The sequence below is a fragment of the Elephantulus edwardii genome, unplaced genomic scaffold (assembly GCF_000299155.1).
Source record: "Elephantulus edwardii isolate Elephantulus edwardi_28Jun2011 unplaced genomic scaffold, EleEdw1.0 scaffold00023, whole genome shotgun sequence".
In the NCBI taxonomy this organism is placed as follows: domain Eukaryota; kingdom Metazoa; phylum Chordata; class Mammalia; order Macroscelidea; family Macroscelididae; genus Elephantulus; species Elephantulus edwardii.
Window position 1 is genome coordinate 15,608,943 of NW_006399773.1, and position 6,031 is coordinate 15,614,973.

Below are 6,031 nucleotides of genomic sequence, written 5' to 3' on the forward strand. Positions count from 1 at the left end.
GTGACTATAGCTTCTTGCACATTTCATTGTAATATTTTACTTTTTCTTCCCATAGTGCCTTTTGAAGTCTTCTGTTCAGTTGTTTAATATCTTGAATTCTTCCCTCTGCTTTGACTTCTCGGTGCTCTAGTGCAATATTCAGAGTCTCTTCTGACATCCATTTTGGTCTTTTCTTCCTCCTCTGTCTTTGCAATGACCTTTTTCACTCTTCCTGGATGATACTCTTCATATCTTCCCCAACTCATATGGTCTTTTCTCATTGGTGTTCAAGGCCTCAAACCTCAAACCTGAGATGATTCTGAAGTTAAGGTGGGATGGACTCAAGGCCATATTTTGGTTTTCATGGATTTGTTTTCATTTTCCTTAGCTTCAGCTTGAACTTGCAAATGAGTAGTTGGTGGTCTGTTCCACAATCAGCACCTGGCCTAGTTTTCACAGCTGATATTAAACTTCTCCAGTAATTTTTACCACAGATGTAATTAATCTGATTTCTATGCATACTGTCAGGTGTAATTAATGTGTAAAACCTATGTTTATGTTATTTTGTAAAACATATTTGCAATGATTAAGTCGTTGATTGTGCAAAATTCAATCATTCTATCCTCAGCTTCATTTCTGTCACCAAGTCCATGTTTTCCAACTACTGATCCTTTTTCTCTGTTCCTAACTTTTTAAGCCCAGTCACCCTTTACTATTAATGCATCTTGATTGCATGTTCGATCGATCTGACTGTAAAAGTTGGTAAAAATCTTCTATTTCCTCTTCTTTGGCTCTGGTTATGGGTGTATATATCTGAATGATAGTGGTACCCACTGGATTTCTTTGTATGTGTATGGATATTATCCTGTTGCTCACAATATTGTATTTCAAGACATATCTATAAATGACTTTTTGAACTTTGAAAGAAACCCCATTTTTCTTCACCTTTTCATCTCCGATGTAATAGATCATATGCTCCTCTGACTCAAAATATCCCATTCCAGTCCATCTCTTCCCGGCAATACCTAGTATGTCAACATTTATGCCTTCCATTTCTTCCTTAACAATATCTAATTTTCCTACACTCGAGGTTCTCACATTCCATGTTCCAATCACTAGTGTCTGCTTACACTGTTCTTCTTTTGTATTTCCATACTTGAAAGCTCTGCCTCTGTTGTCCTGTTAGTCTATGTGTGTTCTATTGTACATAGAGTTTTCAGAGGCCTGCTATTTCAGAAGTGGATGGCCAACCCGTCTTCCTAGTCTGCCTTAATTTGAATTTTCAGATTTAGAAAATATCTGACAGACAAGCATTTTACGGAAAAAAACAGATGAAAGATATTTCCCCAATTTTGGAATTAACCAATAGTTTCAGTATTGTCCCCACCTTGACACAAGTGTCTTGCCCCATTTATTTCCCTGCTTTATTATCCACCAGCATCCCCTTCTACTTCCACCCACTCCCTTCAACACCTATGTCCCGTGGTCCAGCCCTTGATCTGATAGCTTATATTTCAAGCTTTATGGGTTTTTGTGATTCCAAAGACTTCAGTTGCTGACAATTTCCTATGCTCTGGCCAATATCGCTTGAGTTTAGGGGTAATGTTTCCCAAGCGAGGGAGATGGGTTCTGTAGATCTGGTGTATAGATTGTTTTACTGGCCTTTAGACCTGTAGCCCTTGGGTTCCAATGATTTCTGCCTCCTCCCTTACCTGCCAGAAATCTGGGTCACATTTACCTGTGGGGCGGAAGATGTTGAAATCCCCACCTGCTGGCCCCTCTTCCCTTCTTCTAGTATAGTTTAAAAAGTCATTTCTAGAGTCATCTGGAAATACAATGTTGTGAGTGACAGGATAATATTCATATGCATACAAGGAAGTCCAGTGAATACCACTATCATGCAGATATATTCAGCACCAACCAGACCCAAAGAGGAAGAAATAAAAGATTTCTACCAACTTTTGTAGTCAGAAATCAATTAAACATGCCATCAAGATGCATTAATAATAATGAGTGACTGAAACGCAAAAGTTGGGAACAGGGGAGAAGGAACAGTAGTCGGAAAACATGAACTTGGTGACAGAAATGAAGATGGAGATGGAATAATAGAATTCTGTACAATTATTTATTCATTGCAAGTATCTTTTATAACAAAAATAAACACAAACTATACATGTGGATTTCACATGAACAAGAATCAAATCAATTATATCTGTGGAAAAAATCACTGGAACAGCTCAATATCAGCTGTGAAAACTAGGCCAGTTATGGATTGTGGGACAGACCATCAACTACTCATTTGCAAGTTCAATCTAAAGCTAAAGAGGTTAAATCAAATCGGCAAGAACCAAAATCTGACCTTGTTGTAAGAGACCTCTCCAGAATCAGTCTAGAAAGGCATTTGACCATGTAGATCATAATAAGTTATGGCTAATGTTAAGTCCAGAGACTAAAGTGTGCCTGATCCAGGTCTTGGTTCTTGCAATTACCTGTTATGCATCAGAAGCTGGACAATGACTAAAGATGATAGAAGCAGTACTGATGTCTTTGATTTGTGGTGCTGGAGAAGAGTATTGATTATACCATGGTCTGTTAGGAGAACAAACAGATTCATCCTGGAGAAGGTGAAACCAGGCTACTCCTTGGAAGTAAGGATATTGAAGTTCCATCTGACATAAAAGTTTAATTTTAAAAGACTCAGTCAGAATCTCAATTGCAAGAAATAAAAAAAAAAACAACACAAAAAAACACCAAAAAAACCCCCAAGACCTTAATAGCATATTAGTTACAGTGATCATCACATACACTTTTTAAGGTTAAATAATATATACAAATACATATATTACGTGTGTGTGTGTGTGTGTATTACAATGAATTATATTTTCACTACCCAAATATAGACAAAGATAAACACAAAGCTAAATGATGTAATATAAAACAACTGACACCCCTATGATTATGCAGGTTAGAATTTTTAGAAATGAAACAAATGATGCAAGTACAATAGCACACACACTGTTGTATTATGATAAAGAAGGCATAGAGGCAATGGAGAATGGAAACCAATCCATTTTATAGTAATCCAATGCTGGTACAGCTATATTCTTTTGAGCTGAATAAAATAGAAGATAAAGCCATTATATCTATATTGCAATGATGTTTTTATTTTCTTTCTTGTACAAGATTGCAATAATATATTCAGCTGATTTACTCTTCAGAGATTGTCTCTATACCATAACAATAATAGTAATGCTACAGTTTTATAGAGTATTTGTCTTTCAAGATGCTGTATTTACATGTACATTGCCTTATTCATCCTAACAAAACTCATGCAGAGAAAGTGAGGTCATCCATTAGCTTCCTCATTTGAAATAGATAGAAAGGCAGAGAGATAAAGCTAAATGACTCATAAAATATTTTGCAAAACTGAGACACATATAGGTGTACTAACCATCAATAATTTCTTCTTTGAAAAGTATGCTTTATCCTTCTCCTTGCTTTCTGTAAATAGTTTCTGTATTTCACAAATAAACATACAGAGTGTGCAATTAAATTAAAAATGCTAACAAAAATAAATAATACATTTAGTATAAGAATATGCCATATAATGTTTAAGATATAATTATATTACCATATTAATACATATCTAATATATTAATATATAGTATATATGCCACTTCCACAACAGCTTGCCTCCAGAAATTCTATGAACAAGGATCAATGATGAAAGTTATACAAGTTTTCAGGCCTTTCATTCATAGGGTCATTATGAGTCATCTACAACTCGAAGGCACTTAACAACAACAACATAGAACCCTTTTGGTCTAGTGGACAGAAACTGATGCACCATGCCAATGGGGGGGTGAATTTAATCTGTGGCCCTCAGGCCTAGTTTAATTGCTTTTGGTCAAACATTCTTCTAAGTGGTATAGCACTGATCTGTCCATTTGTTGTACAGAGGTAACTCATGTTTGTTGTGATGTTGAACACTGTGACACACGTGGCAAATGCTTTCCCATGGTGGAAGTGATTGGTGGAACTTCCTGATTAAAACAAGCTTGGAAGCCGGAGTCACATCCACTTCTGAAACAGCCTGTCTCTGAAAAATCTATGAACTTGGAGAAATGATGAAAGTTATACATGTGTTCAGGTCTTTCTTTCATGGAGTCCTTATGAGTCGTCTACAACTTGACACTTAACAACTATATATATATAATTTGTTATGAGTCTGAGAGCTGAACAATGAATAAGAATGACAGAAAAATTAATATCTTTGAATTGTGGTGCTGTAAAGAGTACTTGAGATCCTATTAACTTTCAAAAAAGGAAAAAAAAAAGAAATAGATATGTCTTTTGAAAAGATACAAATCAGAGTGCTTCTTAGAGGTAAGGATGGTGAAGCTTCATCTCTCTTAGTTTGGTGATGTTTTAAGGAGGGACTATATTCTGGCAAGGGAATCATGCTTTGAAAGGTGTAGAGTCAGCAAAAGAGAGTATGGCTTTAAATGAGATAGATTGATACAATGACTTCAACAATGAGCTTAAGTAAGTCAGAAATGATGAATATGGGACAGGATAGGAAAAGGGCCAAATTTGTTGTTGATAGGGTTTCCATGAGTATTGCTCTACTTCATGGCACAAAGAGCAATATTGAAAATATGATTTTCTCCTCTAAAATTTATCTGTTTTATCTTTCAGCCTTACCTAGTAAAAGATTTAATAGTGAAAAATATCTATATTATTAAAATTATCTTGATTTTTTTTTAACCTCAGTGATTCTGGGGTCTTAAGATTTTTGCTGTTGTTGTTAGGTGTCTTCAAGTCAGGTATAACTCATAATGATCCTCTGAACAGCAGACCTGAATGTTGTCCTATCCTGTTGACAACACTTGAACCATTGCTGCAGTCACTGTTTAGCCATCTTGTTGAGGATCTTCCTCTGTTTCGCTGACCCTCCACCTTTTCAAGTATAATTTTCTCTTTCAAGGAAAAGCTTCTCGCAGGAACATGCCAAAATAACGAGAGATAAAACTTCATATTATTTGGCTCCATGAACATTCTGGCTATACATTTTCCAAGACATATGTATTCTTTTGACACTCCATGGAATATTCAGTGCTCTTCTCCAATGCCACAGCTCAAAAACATCAATTTTTCTACCATCCTTATTCAAAGTCCAACTCTATCTGCCATCATATTGCCTCTTGGCCCAGTAGTAAGGACCTTTGTTTTTATGATGTTGAGATATAACCCCTATATCCTTAAGATTTTGCAGCAGGTGATTCAGGTCCACCCGCCTTCAACAAGCAAGATTGTGTCATGTGAATAAAGCAGGTTGCTGATGAGTATTATTTCTCCAATTCTGATACCACATACTTCTTCATAGAGTCCAGCTTCACACTAATTAGTTGTTCAGCATACAGATTGGGTAGGGATAAAGAAAGGATACATTCTTGGTACACACCATTCCTGAGTTTAAACCATGTAGTGTTGTCTTCCTCTCTTCAGATGACAGATTATTGGTCTAGGTATATGTGTGTGAGTGTGTGTGTGTGTTGTTTCTTTTGGTTATGAGCCTTCAAGTCACTTCTGACTCACAATGACCCTATGTATTACAACCCTAAACCCTGCTCTATCTCTTGCCAACCTTATTGTCTCTGACACGCCTATCTTCATTACCCCAGTGATAGAATCAGTCATTTTCATTGAGGACCTTCCTCTCCTGAGCTGTCCCTCCATCATCACAACCATAATGTCCCTCTCCAAGGACTGATCCTGCTTTGAAACCTGTCCAAAGTATGTGAGACGGAACTTCCAAATCCTTGCCTCCAAGGAACAGCCTGGCTTCACCCTCTCCAGGATGAACTTGTTGTTCTCCTAGCAGGTCATAGTATATTTAGTACTTTTCTCCAGCAGCAAAGCTCAAAAGCATCAATTCTCCTTCTATCACTCCTAGTCATTGTCCAGCTCTATGATGCATAGCAAGTAATAGCAAAGACCATGGCCTTTATCAGGAATGCCTTAGTCTCCAGACTGACATCATCCTTAGTAC